General features: G+C 35.2%; 2 long non-coding RNA genes across 2 annotated transcripts; both read right to left on the bottom strand.

Annotated features, from left to right (window-relative positions):
- Window positions 1-830: 830 nt before the first annotated feature.
- LOC144338779 (uncharacterized) lies at window positions 831-10,636 on the bottom strand. The gene is made up of 2 exons (XR_013413158.1): window positions 10,586-10,636; window positions 831-3,899 (listed from the first exon to the last, which is right to left on the bottom strand). It is a non-coding gene; the product is annotated as an uncharacterized LOC144338779 (long non-coding RNA).
- Window positions 10,637-18,155: 7,519 nt separating this feature from the next.
- LOC106995252 (uncharacterized) lies at window positions 18,156-22,188 on the bottom strand. The gene is made up of 2 exons (XR_001442032.3): window positions 21,728-22,188; window positions 18,156-20,441 (listed from the first exon to the last, which is right to left on the bottom strand). It is a non-coding gene; the product is annotated as an uncharacterized LOC106995252 (long non-coding RNA).
- Between the last annotated feature and the right edge of the window lie 1,862 nt (window positions 22,189-24,050).

The raw sequence follows: 24,050 nt of genomic DNA, 5'->3' as shown, positions 1-24,050 counted from the left end.
TAGGTGGAAAAGACTTGTCTCAGATGAGACTTTGGACTGTGGACTTTTGAGCTAATGCTGAAATGAGTTAAGATTTTGGAGGACTGTTGGGAGGGCATAATTGGTTTTGAAATGTGAGGACTTGAGATTTTTGAGGAGCCAGGGATGGAATGATATGGCTTACCTGTGTCACCACCCAAATCTCATCTTGAATTGTAGCTCCCGCAATAACCACTTTTTTTGTGGGAGGCACCCGGTGGGAGGTAATTGAATCATGTAGGTGAATCTTTCCTGAACTATTCTTGTGATAGTGAATAAGTCTCATGAGAACTGATGGTTTTATAATGGGGGATTCCCCTACACATGCTCTCTTGCTTGACACCATGTAAGACGTGCTTTGCTTCTTCTTCACCTTCTATCATGATTGTGAGACCTTTGCAGTCATGTAAAACTGTGAGTCAGTTAACCCTCTTTTCTTTATAAATTATCCAGTCTCAGGTATGTCTTTATTAGCAGTGTGAGAATAGAATAATACATTGACCATAAGCAGCTCATAAAGATCTGGTTCCAGAGATATGTTATTTAAACATTATATTCTCAAGTGCTGAATGCCTTATTTTACTATGATATATGTATATTATTGTTAAAACAATTTATGCATCACTATTTTACACAATTATATTGAATCTACTGTGTCTGTCAGTGTCAACCTCTACAAAGTTATAAAATGAACTATAGAATATCTCATTCATTTAAATTACTAAAAAACTAGAAGGGTACAAAATATTAAAAATACACATTTCTTATTTAGATGCTTTTACATGTGATATAGTTTTATTGAGACACAATTCTTTTTTACATTTTTTATATATTTTTATTTTTTAAAATACCTTAAGTACTGGGGTACATGTGCAGAATGTGCAGTTTTGTTACATAGTTATATACATGCCATAGTGGTTTGCCACATCCATCAACCCATCACTTACATTAGGTATTTCTCCTAACGCTCTCCCTCCCCTAGCTCCCCACCCACCAACATGCCCTAGTGTGTGATGTTCCCCTCCCTGTGCCCATGTGTTCTCATTGTTCAACTCCAAATTATGAGTGAGAACATGTGGTGTTTGGTTTTCTGTTCTTGTGTTAGTTTGCTGAGAATGATGGTTTCCAGCTTAATCTATGTCCCTGCAAAGGACATGAACTCATCCTTATTTATGGCTACATAGTACTGCATGGTGTATATGTGCCAGATTTTCTTTATCCAGTCTATCATTGATGGGCATTTGGGTTGGTTCCAAGTATTTCCTATTGTGAATAGTGCTGAAATAAACATATGTGTGCATGTGTCTTTATAGTAGAATGATTTATATATCTTTGGGTATATACTCTGTAATGGGATTGCTGGGTCAAATGGTATTTCTAGTTCTAGATCGTTGAGGAATCACCACACTGTCTTCCAAAATGGTTGAATTAATTTACACTCCCACCAACAGTGTAATAATGTTCCTATTTCTCCACATCCTTTCCAGCATCTGTTGTTTCCTGACCTTTTAGTGATCGCAATTCTAACTGGAGTGAGACAGTATCTCATTGTGATTTTTGATTTGCATTTCTCTAACGACCAGTGATGATAAGCCTTTTTACATATGTATGTTGGCCACATAAATGTCTCCTTTTAAGAAGTGTCTGTTCACATTCTTTGCCCACTTTATGATGAGTCTGTTTGTTTGTTTGTTTTTCTTGTAAATTTGTTTAAGTTCTTTGTAGATTCTGGATATTAGCCCTTTGTCAGATGGATAGATTGCAAAACTTTTCTCCCATTCTGTAGGTTGCCTGTTCCCTCTGATGATAGTTTCTTTTGCTGTGCAGAACCTCTTTAGTTTAATTAGATCCCATTTGTCAATTTTGGCTTTTGTTGCCATTGCTTTTGGTGTTTTAGACAGGAAGTCTTTGCCCATGCCTATGTCCCGAATGGTATTGCCTACATTTTCTTCTAGGGTTTTTGTGGTTTTAGGTCTTACATTTAAGTCTTTAATCTATCTCAAGTTAATTTTTGTATAAGGTGTAAGGAAGGGGTCCAGTCTCAGTTTTCTGCATATGGCTTGCCAGTTTTCCCAGGGTCATTTATTAAATTGGGAATCCTGTCCCCGTTGCTTGTTTGTATCAGGTTTGTAAAAGATCAGATGGTTGTAGATGTGTGGTGTTATTTCTGAGGCCTCTGCTCTGTTTCATTGGTCTATATATTTGTTTTGGTACTAGTACCATGCTATTTTAATTACTGTAGGCTTGTAGTATAGTTTGAAGTCAAGTGGTGTGATGTCTCAAGCTTTATTATTTTTGTTTAAAATTGTCTTGGCTATACGGGCTCTTTTTAAGTTCCATATGAAATTTAAAGTACGTTTTTTCCAATTCTGTGAAGAAGGTCAGTGATAGCTTGATAGGGTTAGCATTAAATCTATAAATTACTTTGGGAAGTATGGCCATTTTCATGATATTGATTCTTCCTTTCCATGAGCATGGAATGTTTTTCCATTTGTTTGTGTCCTCTCCTATTTCCTTGAGCAATGGTTTGTAGTTCTCTTGAAGAGGTCCTTCAAATCCCTTGTAAGTTGTATTACTAAGTGTTTTATTCTCTTAGTAGCAATTGTGAATGGGAGTTCACTCATGATTTGACGCTCTGTTTGTCTATTATTGGTGTATAAGAATGCATGTGAGTTTTACACATTGATTTTGTATCCTGAGACTTTGCTGGAGTTGCTTATCAGCTTAAGGAGATTTTGGGCTAAGATGACGGGATTTTCTAAATATACAATAATGTCATCTGCAAACAGGAATAATTTGACTTCCTCTTTTCCTATTTGAATACGCTTTATTTATTTATCTGGCCTGATTGCCCTGGACAGAACTTACAATACTATGTTGCATAGGAGTGGTGAGAGAGGGCATCCTTGCCTTGTGCTGCTTTTCAAAGGGAATGCTTCCAGTTTTTGCCCATTTAGTATGATATTGGCTGTGGGTTTGTCATAAATAACTCTTATTATTTTGAGATACATTCCACTGATACCTAGTTTATTGAAAGTTTCTAGCATGATGGGCTTTTGAATTTTGTCAAAGGCCTTTTCTGCATCTATTGAGATAATCATGTGGGTTTTGTCATTGGTTCTGTTCATTTGATGGATTACATTTACTGATTTGCATTTGCTGAATCAGCCTTGCATCCCAGGGATGAAGCCAACTTGATTGTGTTGGATAAGCTTTCTGAAGTGCTGCTGGATTTGGTTTACCAGTATTTTATTGGGGATTTTTGCATCGAGGTTCATCAGGGATATTGGCCTGAAATTTTCTTTTTTGTGTGTGTGTCTCTGCCAGGCTTTGGTATCAGGATGATGCTGGCTCATAAAATGAGTTAGGGAGGATTCTGTCTTTCTCTATTCTTTGGAGTAGCTTTAGAAGAAATGGTACCAGCTCCTCTTTGTACCTCTGGTAGAATTCAGCTGTGAATCCATCTGTTCCTGGATTTTTTTGGTTGGTGACTATTAACTACTTCCTCAATTTTAGAAATTGTTGCCTGTTATTGGTCTATTCAGAGATTCTACTTCTTTCTTGTTTAGAATTGGGAGGGTGTATGCTTCCAGGAATTTATCCATTTCTTCTTGATTTTCTGGTTTATTTGCATAGAGGTGTTTATAGTATTCTCTGATGTTAGTTTGTATTTCTGTGGGATCAGTGATGATATCCCATTTATCATTTTTTAATTGCATCTATTTGATTCTTCTTTGTTTTCTTCTTTGTCTGGCTAGCAATCTATCTATTTTGTTGATCTTTTCAAACAACCAGCTGCTGGATTCATTGATTTTTTTGAAAGGTTTTTCATGTCTCTATCTCCTTCAGTTCTGCTCTGATCTTCCATGTGATATGTTTCACTGAAAGAAAAAATGTTTAAGACTAACAGTGTAATAACTTGGCCATTACTTATTGACTTTCCTGCTATATAATCTTTCCTTGATCAAAATATTGCTATACATGTGGTTCATTTTCATCATTAATTTAACAAAGAAAAAAAGAATAAAATTCTATGTAAACCAAAGCATTGAATTCTTAAAAGTTACACCATAGAGTAGTGGAAGAAATTATGAGTTAATAATTTTCTGACCTTGGCATGGACAAGTCCTTTCTAGCATAAAAGTATGAGCAGAGTGGGGAAAGAAAGGGCAAAATACAAAGCTGAATATTGTTAGGTTTGATTACAACCTAATTTTAAATTACTGTATGTTAAAATGCACTATCAAAATGGAAAGCAAACATTCTGCTGATGAAGTCTGTGCAACATATTCCGTATATAAATGGTTAATACACTAGTAGGTAAACAAAGCTTATAAATGCCTATGAAAGTCACATGAAGGACAGCATTTGTAGTAGAGATTTCCATCTAGAAAACTGCTGCAACTATTAGATGAGAAATAGCAAGTTCCTGAACTAAAACAGTAGAAATGGAAATGGAAAGCCAGCAGGATCTGTTGTTTGATTAAAGTGCAGGCTAGAAAGGGAAGTATCGAGATATAGGTACTGGCCGTTTACCTTTAAATCTACCAAAATCATATGGTATAGTATAGGTTTCCGAATGTACTGTCATGTCCTCATAAAATAGAGTATGCAAAAAATTAAGCAAAAAGAATTTCATGTCATTCCAAAACCACTCACATCCAAATCAATGTTTAACCATAATAACTTTTTCACAAATGGTTTCTGTAGTATGCACATCTAGCTAATTTAGACTAGTACTTCACGTCAACACCTGTGGTTTTCCCTTTAGGTACACTGCCAGGCTTTTCGCTACACTGATTGTCATCAGGGTAATTCCTGTTCCTTGTCCTTCTACGCATTATTATCCTGTCTGCCAGTACTCTACCAAATTAGCAATCAGCAACAGTTTTTCCCAGCACAAATTATGTCTTATGTCCCACTTCAATTTCTATCCTTTACCACCACACACACGGTGTTGATAAGTTTTGTGTTCATATATGACCCTTTCACCACCCATTTCATTATCTTGGCCGTCCTTTTATGATTTTTCTGCTCACTTAATCAAACTAGCTTACATCAGTGAATATCATTTTTATTTTTACTGATAAAAGGGTCAAATTTATAAAATATGCCTCTTCTAGATTTAATTCCTATTAGGTATAATATATTTTATTTGTATTGTTAACATTAACTGAGTGAATATTGATTTACAAACATGTTCATAATATGTTGCTGAGTGGGGAAACAAAATCATGCAATTATGACACATTATTTAATTTTTGTTTTATATACACAAATGTTCACCAAGTCTAGAAAATAAAATACCAAAATAGTAAGAGATGTTTTATCCTGTAGGGGATATTATGGATTTTTTTTTTCTGTTTCGGCCTATCTACATTACCTAATTTTTCATCAAAAAATGGACATTATTTGTAGAACAAAAATCTTAAAATGAAGCACTGTAATAAAAGCAATATAGAGTTCTTTAGAGACTTAAGTTTACTAACATGGAGAAAAACTGATCTTATACTTCTTTTTTCTTATCTTTCTTCATAGTTCTGTTGATTGAGGAATAGATCTGGAGCAAATTCTGAAAGTTTCAACTACTCTAGACTCCATACATTTACAAACTGCTTAAAAACAATCATTTTTTTTCTTTTGGATGTATTCCAAATGTGTTTGTGCGTGTGTGTGTGCGCGCGCGTGTGTAACATCACTGTTTATGCATGTTTGCGCAGTTATTCCTTATATACGGCATGCTTTATTTTCCTCCTCTTTCTGAGGTATGCCACAACACATCATTAAATTTTTTAAAAATTCATTGAACATTGAGTAAAAAAGTTTGAGTAGTCTTAAAATGTTAACTATGTTTTGTCAACATGTACCTAAATAAATTTTGTAAAACTGGTTCAAAGATCAAAAACATGATTAATTTAGCACATACTGACACTTTTAAAAATCTATGTATCTCATTACTTAATCATAATTTGCATGACATGATCAGTATCTTTAGGTAATGAAAAGTTTAGGTAATGAAAAGTTATTATTTGTAGAATAAAATCCTAAAATTTTAAAAAACAAGTTGAAGCTGTGTAATAAAAGTAATATATAGTTTCTTTAGAGATATAAATTTGCCACAATGGAGAAAAACTGATCGTGTGCTTCCCTTTTCTAATAATTTCATGCACATTTCCTAATTGATGAATAGGTCTGTTGTATTTTAATTAAAATTATCTAATGCCTTTTCCAGGGAATGGACTCAAGTTAATAGATTTATCATTTCTAAAGTTGTACTGTTTCTAGTAGACTTGTATTTAGTTTTCTCCTGAAAATCTGTATATGCTGTTTCATAGTTCTAGGTTTCCTCACCCATCCTTCTATTACATAAATATAATAGTATTTAAATAATTGTTGTAATGGGGAAATGTTAGAGCTTTGAAAGTAAAAATTCTGATATAATTTAAAAACAATTTTGCATCAAATAATTTATTATAACTGCTAATAAGTAAAAGAAAAATGCTCAATATGAAATGCATGTTAGGCTGTCTGTGTTCAGGAAATTGACTTAGAGAGCTGGGTCACAGATTGAAAAGTCATAGTTGGTGCTGAAAATATTAAGGGAATAAGGGGTTTTTCTCCATTAGCAAAATAGTGGTAACATTTAAAGAAACATAGCTTTTGATAATTTAGAACTAATGAAACTAGAATATGATTACATTTGTTTACTGCTAAGTATCCTTCCATTAATTATTGGTCAGTATTCAAAATAATTAGCACTTCCAGAAGATAGCAATCATGAGCAAGAAGAAAAGAGTAACTGTTTATATGACATGGAAGTTCCAATTCACAAATAAAAACTAAGCCAACCATCTGGATATTTCTAAACACCCAAACATCATCTAAGCAAAACATACAAATAATATGACCTAAACAAAAATTTTTTAAATGTATACTTTTCATCGAGTTGATTCTTCATTTCACAGCATATCCATTGTGTCTGTCCTATGTGTTAAAAATTGGAGTCATGAGATACTTCCTATTCCCTCACATTCCTGATCTTACTTCTTCTCTCTTTCTGGTCTCATTCACTACCAAAGTTCAATCGATCACCCACTATTGTCAATTCCAACTCAAAAATAATCCTCAAACCCTTTTAACTGAAGTTATCTGAATCCTGGAACTCCTCATGTCTTACCTTGACTGTTTCAAGAAACTTACAACTGATCTTCCTGCCTACAATATTCATTTTTTCCAAATTGTCTTTCACACTTGCAATAGACATATTTGCAAGCACATATTTGATCATCAAAGATTGTTTTTTATATTATCCTATTTTATTTATGTAATATTACATTGAAGTCATTTATTTTTACTTATCTTTCTCACTAGACTCAGCTCTTTAAAGGCACTGAGATTATGAATTATTTGCAATTGTCTCTCTAATGCCTGCGTCTTAGTAGGCTCTCAGGAGTTTTTCTATGAATGAATGAACAGGCAATATATTTCATACCTTCATGACTTTGCATGAATTATTCCCACTCCTGCAAAGCTTTCCTCCCTCTTATTGTGCTTATTTCTCCCTATTTCACTATAGCCAAGCTTCTTCTCATTTCAGGGCATTTGACACTTTCTTCCCTTCTGTGATGGTCTTGCCCTCAATTCCCATCTCTATAATCTACCTACATCTTTACAATTATTCAAATATGATTTTAAATGTCATTTCTGCAGATAGGACTTCCCTGACTATCAAGTCCACAAGACCCTGCCTCACCAAAATAGTCTTTCTCACAAGAACTTGTTTTTATTTAAAGATAAATTACTACAAATTTAATTTAAATATTTATTTTTAATTTTTAGAATTAAGAAGTTACTGTATTCCCACAGTATACTATAAGCTCCACTAGAGCAGGAGTCATGGTTTGTTCACTACTGTATGGTTACTCAGAACACTACTTGGCTCATAGTAAGCACTCAACAAATGTTTTCAATAATAAATATATGCATAATCGCACAAACGAATAAAAGCAGTTCTAGCCTCTTGACCAATGGTTTGTAGGCCTCAACTTAATCTACTAAAAATGGTAAATATACTTTAGACCTTTTTTTTTTTTTGCCTAAGGAAAGGTCACATCCCTACAAATTAGCAAGTTGGTACTTTCTAGTTTCTTGTTTTCTTATCAGTTTCTCTTTTTTGTTACACTTGAGAAACCATGGAAAAGAAGATGGAGGGTGGCCTACATTTGCCTGAAGTAATGAAAGGTGCTAAAGAGAACATAAATAAAATGATGCAGATTATCTAAGAAAAAGGAATAGGCCATCAACTTAGATGACTGGAAAGCAGGATATCTCAAAAAGTATGCCACAGAGCAGGAAGGAGGTAGGTGTATGGCACTGAAGTAGTACTACTCCACTGGTAAGCTTAACAGAATAACTATTCTAGAGAAAGGAAGGGATGTCTCTCAAGTAGGTCACCTACTCTTCATGCTTAAACACATGAATATCAGTTATACAAACACTTGCTTCTTCACAGTAATCAGTGAACAATTTTAAATAAATTCTGTTCATATTTATCTCTTTTCAAATGAAAATAAATATTTTACCTGCTGTCATAGTCTCCAATGTGCATAAAAGTGTAGAGTATCTGAGAACTTTTTCTACTATTTTAACGGCAAGGGCAAGATTGTAGCTGGGATACATACTAAAGGTCAGTTGGACACAAAGATGGCAGATGTATAGCAGGGAACTACTCAGTTTCATGCTGCATTTCATTGTAAATTAATATCTTAACAATAATTTTTAATTATTTTCTTGGCACTGTCTATTTAAAGGTATCCAAGAAATTCAAATTAATTTTGCCAAGCTTTTGGTGAATGATTCTATTGGCTCTAGTGCAAAATCCAACCAGGAGGTGGCTCTTTTAGTAAATATAAACAGCTTTCAGGAAATAAACACTATTATTTTGTGGTGACTTTAAGATTTGCTTTTATGAAAATATTTTATACAAAGCAATTATGTAGTCAAAAGTGCCATTTGTTTTATTTTGAATTTTAAAACCAGCCAGCAAACATGGACATGGAAATGGCATCTATCTAATAGGAGTGGCCAGGAACTAGTTACTTTGGCTAGTTGAGTGTTTTGTTTAACTAAGAAGTTTCATTTCCCAGTCAACTAGATTTTGCTCCCAGAAGATCCAACAGCAAGAGAACTTGGGACTTCAGGGATAATGGTGGGTAAGCCCAGTCCTATGAGAAACATTGAAATAGGCCAGATATGCTTCTGTATATCTAAAGCTTAAGCCCCAAATGAGGGAACAAATCAGAATACAAGTATGCTAACAGTAAGAACAAAGAAAATACAGTGACTACTGAGATTAGTTTTTCAAGAATTACAGCTTGTAAAATTACCTTCATAACATGGTAATACAATGCAGTTCTTAAGAGTGTAATTTTAGATATAGGAATCGAGAGGAGAGAAAGGGTCGTGTAAATAAAATGTTCAAAAACGTTTTCTTAAGCAGGTAAGATTTGTGATGGGCCTGAAGTAATGAGGGTAGTAATTGCTTGGACGAGTTGCAAGTAGAGAGGGTGACATTTTGGTAGAAAGCCCGCTTGAGCAACATTTTGAGGAATAGGAAGAAAACCAGCAAGAGCTGGTGATAGAGAAAAATGAGAGATAAAACATTAGAAGTTTTCAGAGAGCATCCATCTCTGAACAGAAAATCATAGACTAATTTTAAAGTGCAGAGTACTCTGTGGGAACCACACACATTCATCTCTGCCTGTACCCTTGAGAAGTATGGCCAGACCCACTCACTCTTGATGCTGATGTGCGTTACGTGACAAAAGCAAATGCAATTTTCTCATTTTGGAATTCAACAGAACAGTCCTGGATGCTGTTATAAACTTGAGATGTATCTTTCAAGTGAGTGAACTTGCCATCAGCAGAGCAGTAGTTGCTGTTTGAGAAAAAAAAAATCGAAACCAAAAAGGTCACTTGTTCTCCAGCCCGTTTCTCCTGCCCTGTAGTTTTCACCTCCTCCTCCCTGCAGCCCAAATAAAAACAAAAAACACTAAATTTACTTATATATTGATGTGGTAGGTCTCTAGGTGAAAAAAAAAGTATCAGTGGTCTAAGAAAATAAAATACAGAGTATAAGCTGTGAAGGGCAACCTGTTTAGCTTCTCTGCTATAAGGCACACAGTTAACGGCATGGATTTTGAATTTTTATATAGTAGTCATTTATTTTCAACTCATTTAGATGTTTTAGCAGAAAACTTCTTATTTCTTATTTTCGTAAAGTTTTCTTACACAGGCTTGCTCCTTGTTTGAGTGAGACTTTTATCGCATGTCAACTTTCAATGATACCTCGTTTTCTTTGGAATAATTCTCAAATTTCAAAATGGAAACCTTTAAGAAAATATAAAGCATTCAGCATGCATCTGTAGCCGTATGTATTTCATAAGACCTGTGTTTCCCACCAGTCAGATCTGAATTTTTGCATAATGCTTCATGACTTAATTATGACAGATAAGGCAATGAGAAAGGCTGAAACCAGAAGACAGTTCAGAAACAAGCCATGACTTACCCTGTTGGGTGAGGGGTCAGAAGAGGGCGCCACAGCCTTTAGGAGCACCTCTGTCAAGCTCGTGCTAACCCTTTAAGTAGGAAGGCAGTCAGAATGATGAAACCACATTATTATTGTTTTAAAATAATTATTGGCTGTTCCTGTGTAGGCAGTTACAGGAAACGTTTCCTCAGAAGATGGAAATAATCATGCTTGAAACTTATTTTACTATTTTTAAAGTTTCTACCTCTAACTAGAGTTCTCAATGCAGTTAGTGTTTAAAGATGGGAAGTTCCAATCTTTTGTCTGTGCCTAGCTAATAGAGAAATACAAAATAAAAATTCTCAAGCTTAATTATTGTTGTTATTTTAACCCAGAATACCAGAGATTAAAGGTGCCTTAGTGATTGTATTCAACTCTTTTATTTGATAGCATGAGAAACTGAGGCCCTGAGGAGCTACACATTGAGTGTCGATAGAGTTGGAAAAAGATTCCAGGATTCTAAGCCTTTTGTGATGCTTTTTCTAATATAGCAACTAGTAAAACCCGTAACAATTTATGTCTATGGTGGCAATATATAGAGGAATTTTTCTCATCAGTTAGTGATTCTTAATCAAGCATTTATGGATGAAATGGCATTTACATAGAATTATTTTAAAATACTTCAGTAAAAAGTGGGAGGAAGGACAGATAAACACAACAAGATTTGAAACATGTTCTTAATCACTGAAAGTGGGTTAGGGTTCACTACACCATTCTCTTCATTTGTGTGTGCGTTCAAATATTTCTATAATAAAAAGCATTTTTCTGGTTTGTTGTTGTTGTTGTTGTTGTTTGTTTGTTTTTCTTTTTTGGAGGTCTTGTTCTGTCACCCAGGCTGGAGTGCAGTGGTGCAGTCCAGTCTTGGCTCACACACTGCAAACTCCATCTTCTGGGCTAAAGCAATCCTCCCACCTCAGCCTTCCAAGTAGCTGAGAGTAGAGGTATGCGCCACCATGCCCGGCTAATTTAATTCGTGTTTGCATGTGTGTGTGTATAAAGATGAGTTCTCAAGCCCAGGCTGGTCTTGAACTCCTGGGTTCAAGTGAACTTCGCACCTAGGCCTCCTAAAATGCTAGGATTACAGGTGTGGGTCACAGCTTTTGGCATAAAGAGCATTTTCTGAAAGTAATATGTGTTAAGGGAAAGAATATGTAACAGGAAATTAAACCATTATGTATAGATTATGTATAATCTATGGATTTAAAATATCTATGATTATGACCATAATAAATATTTTTAAATAAAAGATTTCTTAATACCAATAAAAGTTTTATAAATACGCACCTGCTAAAGAGAGTGTGCCTTTTCACAATACTGTACACTGCCATGTGCAAACTTGAGGCCTTTTGTTTTTGAGAGAAATATAATTAAGTTCACACTGTGGAAACTAACTTTATTATTTGCACTGTGTTGCAAGATTCCTTCAATTTTATTCAGAAATATAAACATATCTAGGGTGGATGTGTATGTTTGTAAATACAGGTGGATACTTCTCAGGTGCAGGTGGGATACTTCTCAATACAGTTTGATTATGTAGCAATTGATTTGAGAGTGTGTTTCCAAAACAATTTGAACATCATCTGTGCATAAAAAATCTTCAAGACGAACCAATCACCAAGAAGCAATTCCTTTATTGTCATACACACATCTAGATACGCAGACGTGGAATGCTGATGGTCATCAAAAAGAACCAGGGGAGCATCAGTTAAATGGATTCAGGAAGGGAATTTGAGACTCTGGCTACAGAAAAATGTACTGAATTATATTGGATAAAGGTGATATATTTTAAACACTTGCAAACAAGGGCCATACGTGCCTACTGGCTGTACAACACAGATGACAACTAATAATTTTTGTAGCAAAAAGCTAACTTAAAATACAGAAGCAACCCCTCCCCCTAATTAATGAATTAATAAACAAAAAACTCTGAAAGCTGAAAATTTAGGGGTTGGAGAGGATCATACTGTGCCAATCATTTTTCCAACTGTTTCTCTGTGATTTTTCTGCTTCAGAAGACCAGATAGGAGAGTGTTTTCACTTCATAAAATGCAATGAGCGTCTCACTTTCCAAGATTAAATAGATAATTTGGCTTAAATCTACTAACACCCCAATACACTAGCATTGTTTTTTTTTTTTTTTTTCTACAAAAGAAGCTAGGGTTTGGTACATTTTTTGGTAATTTTTGTTTTGGTAATTTTTTGTTCCAATTTTCATATTTCATAAATTCATATTTGTGTTTCTTGGTACATAAGGAGCAATATACCAAGAAAAGAATTAGCTCCATGGTACACTAACCATTTGCAAATAATAGTTCTTCCTATAAAGGTTTGCTCTCTGTTTTTGAAGGAAGTTTCTGGGCAAACAACATTTTGAGAAAGAAATTCAGATATGGGGAAGGAAAGATCATGGGGAGCAGGAGGCTTTAAGAAACTCGGCTTGTGCATGTGATTTACACATGTTGAAAAGTACGAAGATTAATGAAGCCAAGTGCATGGAAGATAGAAGAATATCAGATTTGAATTACAATTGGGTTACCCACTTGGGAGTCAGTTTTAGATTGGAGCTAGTATGAGGGAATAGGGCCAAAATATGAAATCTTGGATACGCAAAAGCTAAAATAAGATTGATGGATTTAGGAATTGTGTTCTATTTGGAATAAATGCTTACCTTAACTTCCTTTATGGACCACTGCAATTTTGGTTTAAAAGAAAGGATTATCACTTTAAAATTATCTTGTAGTGTTGGGAGTGCAAGCATTCTGTAAGTACTAGTGGAGAAGGAGGTGTTGTGTGGGAAATGAGAGAAAGAGGGGAAAAACTGATGTCCAAAAATAATATGGTACTTAGAAACAGAATTATATTGGCAGTCAGGAGACCTGTATTTTAACCACAGTACTGGTATTAACTTTATAGGCTACTGTAAGAAATTTCCTTTTCTCTCTGGGCGTTTGTTTCCTGATGTAATCATTTAAGATGATTATACTAAATGGTATAACCCTTTATAATTCTGCAATTCACGTTAAAGTTATTTGGAATCATTTATTGCAAATTTGCTTGGCTTTGACTAATGTTCACTTATACCTGATAGCAACTAATAAAGCTAACACGTTAATATAAATTTTAGTTGGAGTCTCCTGCTACCATTCTAATCTTGTTAATGCTAAATGAAGGTTACACTTGATCTTGAAGCATGATACTGAGCACAACTTCTCACTGCCTGCAGCTGGAGATAAAAGTGGAGTAACTATACGTGATTGGGTTGTTCACTAAATCCAGAAAAACACAACCTGGAAATGGCAGATTTGGAGTAATCTCCGGCATTAGCTTCTTTTCTTCTATGTTCTAAACTCCTCCTGGGTTATTACGGTTTCCAGTTAAAGCCTGATGTTCCTGTCCTAGTTGGCTTCTCTGCTGTCTCCTTCATGGATCCCTGAGATTTATGCAGCTGTTAGGGAAGTGATCCGTTTTTAGATATCTCTTCTGCCTATAGAGATTATAGACTTTGCACATCTGAATCCATCTATCTCGAGACACTTTCCCCGGTCCAACTCTGTTCATCTCTTGCCCTATATTTTGGTTCCTCTCTTTAACTCACTATTAACATCTTACATCAACACCCCCTGTAACTGGCACTACAGGTTCAAATATGCCAGTAAATTTAGCAAGGAAAAATTATATGCCAATCTACTAAGCCCCAAGCAATAGCTCTTCTTTATAAAAAGCCACTAATGCATGACTTGTCTCCATGAGCTATATAGTAGGTTGGTGCAAAAGTAATTGCAGCTTTTGCCATTAGAAATAATAGCAAAAACCACAAATACATTTGTACCAACCAAATAGAAAAGAGATTGTCTTTCTCACATAGTGAAACATTCCTGTGACCACATCAATCTCATTTCTGCCAGGCCTTGCTGTGTGATTTCTGAAAAAAAAAAAAAAAAAAAAAAAAAAAAAAAAAATAACTACCCTTTCTGAGAAATTATTTTCTATATATTCCAGGGACATAAAGCAAATTTAGACCTGACCCCGCCTGCCACAATTGGTATATGTGATTATTTAGCAGATTTTTGGACAAATACTTTATCCTAATAATTAACTTATTACTATTTATAATGTAATCAATTTTATTTCTTTGCAGTTACTATTATTTCTTGATGTCAGTTGTTACTTTTTTCCAAACACATAGTAATATAATGTTTCCTTCCAAAAGAAGTTAAATAACTTTAAATAAAATTTAAATTGCCTAAGTTAAAAAATATATGCATACCACTATACATATTAAGTGGTGATAAGCAAGTATGAAAAAAGCATGCAGGAGGTACAAAATGATTAAAATTTGAGAAATACAAGACCAGATAACCTCAAGGTTGCCCTTAGATTTTGTGATTTCATCAATTGTGACTTAATGAAGAATGAAATTATAAAGTTATTTTATCTCTACCTCCTTCTTCTCCATCTTCCACTCAGTGCTATGTGTTTTAGTACTGAGTCCTTACTTATTCCAAAAGTGTCAGCTCTGCCTAAGTCATTTTCAACAAGAGTTATTCACCTTCCAAATGAAAGAGTGTCTTCCCACATAATTACATTGCTCTTCTTGGAAATCACTGCAACAAATATATTTTTAAAAAATCTATTTTAAAATATACGTTTTTGGTGTCAGAACTTTAAGACAGACAAACCAGGCATTCTCATTTCACTATAAATGCTCATCTAAATGCCATCTTCAGCTGATGGGTAGAGTAAGCCTCAAATGATCGCCTAAAATCTGGGGCCGCATGGTTGTTTTACAAGCTGGGACATAGATTCTCTACTATTGTGGAATGTGTGAACCATGAATGGTAAGGATCCATTGGAGCATCTGAAGTTCAAAATAAAGCTAAAAGAAGAAGCTAATGTTCCAAACAAAAGATCCGTTATGGCCACCATGCAGAGGCAATTCCAAATGTCCCTCAAAGAAAGCAGGGCCGGGCTTGTGACTCATGCCTGTAATTCCAGCACTTTCGGTGGCTGAGGTGGTGGATCACCTGAGGTCAGGAGTTCAAGACCAGCCTGGTCAACATGGCGAAACCCCATCTCTACTAAAAATGCAAAAATTAGCTGTGCATGGTGGTGCACACCTGTAATCCCAGCTACTCGGCAGTCTGAGGCAGGAGTATGACGTGAACCCGGGATGTGGAGGGTGCAGTGAACTGAGAACGCGCCACTGCACTCCAGCCTGGGTGACAGAGCGAGATTCCGTCTCAAAAAAAAAAAAAAGAAAGAAAGAAAGAAAGCAGTGTACCAAGATTCAGTATTTTAAAAAATCCCTTAGGGTTTATGACACCCACCTACCTTTGCTTCACTAGGGTGAATGGAATTCTTTAACACTTCGCTCAGGAATCTATGATTTTTCAACCCATGTCAACATTTATCAAGGTTGCGTTTTTGTTGGATCTTTGAACAATAGAAATGAATGAGGGTCTTTTACATGTGAATGGCACCTCTACTTTTTTTTGTTTGTTTGTTTGTTTTTGAGACAGAGTCTCACTGTGTCACCCAGACTGGAGTGCAGTGGCACAACCTCGACTCACTGCAACCTTCACTTCTTAGGTTAAAGTGACTCTCCCAACTCAGCCTCCTGAGTAGCTAGGACTACAGGCACAAGCCCCCATGCCACACCCAGCTTTTTTTTTTCTTTTTTTTTTTTTTTTGACAGGGTTTTACCATATTGGCCAGGCTGGTCTCGAACTCCTGATCTCAAGTGATCTCCCTACTGCCTCGGCCTCCCAAAGTGCTGGGACTACAGGCATGAGCCACCACCCTGGCCCTAGTACCTATAATTTTATTTACTTCTTAAGTTTCACACAACCTAGGAAGGTAGGCAGAGTAGGTACTAGTATCCTTATTTAGGAGAAGACAAAATTGAGAACTAGCCAGAGAGGTACTTGTGATTTATATTTTACATTAGAAGCAGAGTAGGCGGCATAACTCTAGAGCTAAGATATTTTGGTGTCCTATGAGATCCTAGGTTCTATCTGGACTAGTTTGTCACTGGAAGTAGCACTAGAAAGGGTTTTAGAGAATACAACAAAAGGTAGAGGTAATAGTCCTGAACACTTCCTTCAATGTTCAGATATATCTTGAAAAGCATGCACAGTCTCATTCTCCCAACCTAACCTGAAAACTGAGCACCTCTGGAAGAAGCTTCTTTGCTATCCTGGTGTAAACTGGTAGAGGGAATCCATCTGAGGTTTATATAAGCAAAACTTTTGACCTACCTAGTTTGAGAATATGACTAAATAGACCATTGCACACTATTTTGTTTTGTTTTGTTTTCAGATGATGAAACCTCAGATTTTCACTTTCAATAACATATAATATGGCAATAAATTCCCTCCAAACATTGATAAAGCCAGAAGAGTTAAGAACAACATATTTTCAGCTATCCTTTTGTCTCTTATCAAAACAGATTCTAGCATATCACTGGTAACCAAAGGAGAAAGAAGACCAGGCCAGAATTAGAGATTTAGGAATCATCAGTATTGAGGTGGTAGTTGAAATCATAAAAGTAAATGTGTCTAGCATGAATAGGCAGCATGAGGAGAACAATAATTGCCTGGGAAGTAATATGGGGAAGAACAATATTTAAGTGCTGAGCAGAGGGGGAGTTTACCCAGAAAAAGAGAACAAAAGGAAATAGACAAAAGGTAGCAATATCAGTATAGCTACTTAAGAAAACTAAGGAAGCAAAGCTCCAAAAAGTGGTGATGAATAGTGTAAACCACTTTAAAAACGTCATGAATAATGATGACTTGAGGAAACATCACATTATATATTAATTGGGAAGCCGCTAGTGACCATCAAGTGAGTATTTTCTTTAGAAAATGTTGAAGCCAGGTTTTAAGAGACAGAATAAGAATATGGATGCAGTGGGTAAAGGTTATTTTAGATGTTTGGGTATGAAAAAATATGACAAAATTATGATAATAATTTTAGAAATTATCAGTGGAAAAGAATTTCACTATGTTTAATAATTTATAAATATTTCTTACCTTAGAAATCAAAACACAATGATAGTTTGATGAGGCAACATGGTAAATGTAACTTACATTTGTCTGTTTTTAAGCGAATAAACAAAAGCACTTAAGTGTGTGCTTTTTGCATTTAGTTAGGAGAAAAGAGAAATGAGTTCATTGACACCTTGGGGTGGCATAGGATTGTATATAAAAATATTCTTCCTTTCATTTCCCACTAAGACTGAGTAGTGCCACCCACACTGTTCTTTTACTCTGGGGACATCTTTTCACAGTTCTGATGGTACCATTTTTAAAAACCTTCTGAATGTTCTAGTTATTTCTGTCACCTCTTGATGACTCTCTATTTGCCTCTGTTTACAAGTTTTAGTGAAAAAGGAGGTTAAGTGAAATAAATGGATCAGTGCTGATGTGACTAATCAGTAGTCTAGAAATAAAAAATAGTTATTTCCAATTTGGCCCCGGTATCTTAAATTTCATTAACAAATCCATGACTTTGCATGTGTATTCATATAGAGTGTATACCTCTTCTTTAATTTTTATTTTTTGCATAGCAGCTTCTCTCTGTAGCGTTCAGTGATGAGGATCTCAAAATAGCCACCTATTCATATGAGGACCTAGAGAAAGTCTGACTAACACAATTTGTCCCCTATCTCACACTTTCTCTTTCCTCTTCCTTGTATTTCCCTGACTTTTTGGGGGGTTAATTCCCAAGTTGAATCATAGTCTTTCAACGCCTGCCTGTTCCAATTTCTCTTTAAGTGTGACTGAAATCTGAATTCATGCAATCCCCAATCTGGGGTGAAACATGTTCATGGCCTGGGCAAATGATCAGGTAATATTTCATAGGCAGCAGTGAGTATTATCCAAGAATGTAAGGCATTCATGAGAAGCCTGAATTCAGCTTATGAATTCAGGTTATAAAAATTCATGAGTTTTATAAGTGGAGACTTCAGGGATTTCTTGGCTTTTCCTCATTAGAAAAATATATATGTTTCAAATCACTAGTAATCCCCAAATGCAACTTATGGGCACTTGTTTGTTGAAAACCATTTCCTATTCAAGGAACTCAATACTTTCATTTAATCATAAAATTTCCCACCATCTGTAAGCCTCTTATCCTTCATTTTAAAATTTTCAGTAATTCTGCTTCATGTGTAGATAGTTGGTGATGTATTTCAAGTGGTAATATTGATGTTAAATAACTTTTGCGCTATTTCTAAGATAATGATAATCATATTACATTGTTATGCCATTCAACATCTCATGCTGCCACATCAGAAGGGGTGACCACTATTTTCCACAGGAAATATTCTAAACACTTTATATGGGAAACTTAATTTGTTCAATAAGTACCCTTGTATCCACTTTCACGGTTTACTTATCCTAAAGGCAAAACTCCTTGCTGACGGTCAGGCTCTTAGATCTGCTCAATAAGAATCATAGCTCAGCTACTAAGTCCTTAGCACCTATATGCAGGCCCAAGACTGCAACCAGAAGAAATAATAAAAAGAACTCTGCCTTAAAACCTGAGATATTTCTTTGTCCCCTTTATTTATACCAACTTTATTTATACCAACTTTATTGACTTAGATGTGCCTATTATTGAGTTTTTGTTTAACTGATATTTATGTCATACCACCTTTCAAAAATATTCCTGCTTTCTTGTCCCTTAGCCACCATTTAAATACTATCAATAGATAAACAAGAAAAGCCTCAATCGTTTGTGATAATTTCTCCTTGCAATTAAATAAAGCAACACAAGCAAGAAATGATAAACAATAATAAAGTCGGCTCATAGACAAGGCCAAATTATTCTAACTACTTTGTGCATTTCATTTATGACTAAGGTGAGTGAGAGCACTATCAGAATTGCCTATCTTTAGACAGTTTTGGTTTCTCTGTTTCATCTGTTTTACTATTGTATTTGTATAGGGAGTATTCAAAGGAAAACACTGTTATGCTTAGTTTACACATTTCCAATATCCCAAAGTTTACTCAGAGAGAGTGACAACATTAAAACTTCTCTGAAAGAAGAATCTGAGGAAAGTTGACAACATTTTGCTTATCAAAGATTTTACTTACAAATGCAAACATATGCCCATTTGTGGAGATTCAACTAGCTGGGGTAAGATTCCTTGAGCACAACAGAATACAGAAAAAACTGGCTACATAAAGAGTGCCTTAATCTGTCTAGAACAAATGGTAATCCACCAACTAGCTTGCCTGTGAATACAAATATTACAGTTAAATCCCAATTCTAGCAAATTAGAACAGAAGATCATGGATGCCAAATTCTCTCCACAAACCAGGAAATAATAACCAAGGGAAAATGAACCTTGAGTATTTGGATAAAATAGTATTCTCAAAAATCATTTGAAGCATGTTTTTCCTCTGTTTAAGGAAATGCAATCTAAAGGAACATCTAGATCATTCATTGTTTTAACAGTCAAAGACTAAGCAAGAGGAAGAGTCTCTGCTGAGTTCATTACAAAAGGTTCATTCTCTTGTCAAATAGCAATTACTTTTAAAGCCACCCCACCAAAAATATCCCCACCATCTTAATTCCCACCCACCTACTCACTAACATAGAACAGCATCTCACAAAAATATCTAGACACTTAGGAGAGGAAAAGAGTGGGACTGGTTCGGCATCCACTTCTTTCTACTGGACTATGAAACTTTCTTTCCATTTGCTAATTATAATGGTTGAGAACACAGACTTCGGTACCAGACTGATGTCAAAATATGTCTCGGCTCTCTTTCTTAGCAGTGTGACTTTTGGCAAGTCATTCAACACCTCTGTGCCTCAGTTTCCTCATCTGTAAAATATAATAATAATAGAAACTAATTCATAGGGTTATTATGAATATTACATTAATTGAAATATGTGTTTGTTATTTTAATGCATGTAATCCCTCATCATGTACTCTTTGTGACTTGGGTTTCATCAAGGCCAAGAATATTTGTCTGGTTGGTTACATTGAAGTTCAAAGCAATCCCTAATATGAGGAACATTCGTATGCATGCTGTGTTCAAGTGGGATGTATAGAAATTAGCATGGTTTGTGTAGTGGATGTACACGAATCCCTCTTAATTATATGTGTGTTTTTATGTGTGTGTGTGTGTGTGTGTGTTCATACATTTTTGTTATGGCTATAACTGAAATTCCTAGGCCAATTGACAAGTGTGGTTTTTTTTTCACAAGAGTAAATTTTTAAGATTATTATTTTTCTTTTTCCTTTGTATGGAAACTTCTACTACATTGTTAGTTTCCTATATTCTCAGCAGACAAGTGATTTCAAACCTAATTTAATTCGATTATTTTCTTTAACTGTTGCTGGTTCAAGTTCAAAATTAAAGCACAGCTTTGTGGGCTGTGAATTTCATTAACTTATGTTCTAGGTTTCTTTCAGTGCCCACACAGACTCCCACACTCTATCGCCTTCCCCTCTGAGTCCCCAGGGACCCACAGCTCTGTTTCAGAAAGAAAAAAATAAAAAGGGCTTGCGCTTTCATTTTACACTTGTGAAACAGCCAACTTCAAACCACTATTGCCCCACCCCCACTCCCGAAAGCCAAGGATGAAAAAAAGTCACTCATTTTTTGTCTGCTTTTGCCTTGTTTCATATGGATCAAGTTGGGTTTGTTTAGCTTTGAAACTCCTAATGTTGCATTACTGCTGCATTACTGTTCGTTGAACTGCTCCCACCCCTCTGTTCTGTTGCACACAGACAGGAAGGTAGATAAGCCATGCCTGTTAGACACATGGTAAAACAGTTTACAGCTGCTGAAGCCAAAGCCTGCATTCTTGTTCAAATGTGGTTAAGCTGGGAAACTGAAGTGTGGGTGTCTATGGAAACAGTCGCTCAAGAGATTATGAGATGAGACATAGAGAAACCAATTTGTAAAGGGGATATGCTAACTCCATCCTCCTCCTCCACTTTGTGCTTATCAAGTGGCAGTACAGACTAGGAGGGCCACCTTCAAATTTTCCTTCAAACACACTTAGCTGCTGTGTTACTGCTTTTCCCTTGGTGGAATACTTTAGTTCTGAGTGCTCAGGGCTATAAGCAGATTTTACTGGCTGCAGGCTTCAGAAACCTACCTCTCTCCACAAAGACACAATCCCTCTGACCATCATCCTTTCAAAGCATTGACTCCAAACTTATTTGGTGGTGCAAGGAGCCTTCTGAATTGTAGAATGGAAAGAGCATTAGTGTTACAGTTAAGAATTTTTTTCTCAAGTCCTAATTTAGCCAATCATTAGCAGTAGCTAAGGGAGTTATACAGACCATGGAAGTCAGACTGCCTGGGATCTTAATCTCAGCTCTGCAAAATAGTAGTTATATAACCTTAGGCAAATTACTTAACCTCTTTTTTACCTCATTTTTTTCATCTATGAAATAGTTACAGTAATAGGTCCTATACCTCACAGGGTCATGTGAGAATTTAATGAAATAATACATATACCTCTTCCAAGATAAGATGGTAACATTTTAATAAGTAAATGTTATATTCTTCCTCCATCATCATCATCATCATCATCATCATTTCTATATTACTATCTGGGGAAAATCAAACAATCTTGCTTCTCCTTAGTGAACTTAGTTATATGTTGATTATCATGACCTATGGATGCTGTGAAAATTTCAAAATTTACTGGTTCCTAGCAAACACAGTAGTCTCTGAAATGTCATATGAACTAAAGCATGATAATAATTTTTTGTTGATTATTATTAAGTATAGAAGCTAGCAAGTGACTACATGCCTTTTTTTCTGGAGTGAAGTCAAATCTAAAAGTGAGAACACAAGCACTTATTTCACAGTTATTTTGGTAAAATGAATCCTAGTTATCCCCTTCATTGGCATTTCTTCCATGATTCTTGCAAATTTACCCATTAGATTCCAGAGACAGTCATGTCTTCAGAGAATCAGTTCAGATCTTCTAGAGTATACAGGACTTGGCTGAAAGATCTTTTGATCTTGGCATGAAATATCAGAGACAATTCTAAGATGGGTTTTCTTTAGGTGATTTGATTAAATAAGCCTCTGCATTATCTATGAAATCTCAAAAAAAATTTAGAAACTTTGTAGACTCTTCTTGATTGTCCTATTAATTCAATGTCATGGTTTCTCTGTAGGCATTCCTTCACCAGAATAGTCAAAAGATCCTGAAATTAAACTCTAATATCACAGCTTTTTACAGTCTGTGGATGGGGCTCGAAGAATCTAAGCTTTTTCTTTTTTTGTAGTATACTTTTGTCTATTGACAAAATGAGCTGGATGTGTGTGGACTTATGTTTTAATGTTTGACTCAAGTGAAACTTTGATTGTTCAAAGTTCCTAAAAAAGGTGACTTATCATCATCTTCATGATTACTTGCACAATTGTACATAAGGCTTCACTGCCAAGATCTAGGGAAAGGCATTACTTGCCGTCATTTCTTCTTATTCAACCTTGTGCAGCTAAGAACAAAGAGGACCAGTAGCTATGTTGTATGGTCCATGGGAGTTTTTTATTTTTTTTTAACTATAATTTTTTTATTTTTATTTTTTGTGGCTATATCATAGATGCATATATTTATGGGGTACATAAGCTACTTTGATACAGGCATACAATACAATATGCAATAACCACATCAGAGTAATAGAGTATCCATAACCTCGAGCATTTATTCTTGCTTTGCATTATACACACCCTAATTGTACTCCTTTAATTTTCTTAATGCACAATAAATTATTGTTCACTGTAGTCACCCTGTTCTGCTATCAAATACTAGATTGTATACATTCTATCTAACTATACTTTTGTGTCCACTAACCATCCCCTCTTCCCTTTTCTACCCTCACTACCCTTCAAAGCCTCTGGTAACCATCTTTCTACTGTCTATCTTCATGAGTTTGTTTTGTTTTTTAGCTCCCACAACCAAGTGAGAACACTCAAAGTTTGTCTTTCTGTGCCTGGCTTATTTCACTTAATATAATGTCCTCCAGTTTCATGTAGTTGCAGATGACAAAATCTCATTATTTTTGTGGCTAAATAGCACTCCATTGTGTATATGTACCACATTTTCTTTACCTGTTCATTTTTTGTGACACTTAGGTTACATCAAAATCTTGATTGTTGTGAATGATGCGGTAATAAACATGAAAGTGTAGATATCTCTTTGATGTACTGATTTCCTTTATTTTGGGTATATAGCTAGCAGTGGGATTGTTGAATCATATGGTAGTTCTGTTTTTAGATTTTTTTTTAATTTAATTTTTGTGGGTACATAGCAGATATATATATATATATATTCTTTGACCCAGGCATACAATGTTTAATAATCAATCACATCAAGGTAAATGGGGTATCCATCACTTCAAGCATTTATTCTTGTTTAACAAACAATCCAATTATACTCTTTTAGTCATTTTGAAGTGTAT

The sequence above is a fragment of the Macaca mulatta genome, chromosome X (genome assembly GCF_049350105.2).
Source record: "Macaca mulatta isolate MMU2019108-1 chromosome X, T2T-MMU8v2.0, whole genome shotgun sequence".
Lineage (NCBI taxonomy): Eukaryota > Metazoa > Chordata > Mammalia > Primates > Cercopithecidae > Macaca > Macaca mulatta.
This window is presented reverse-complemented; position numbering and strand designations above follow the sequence as displayed.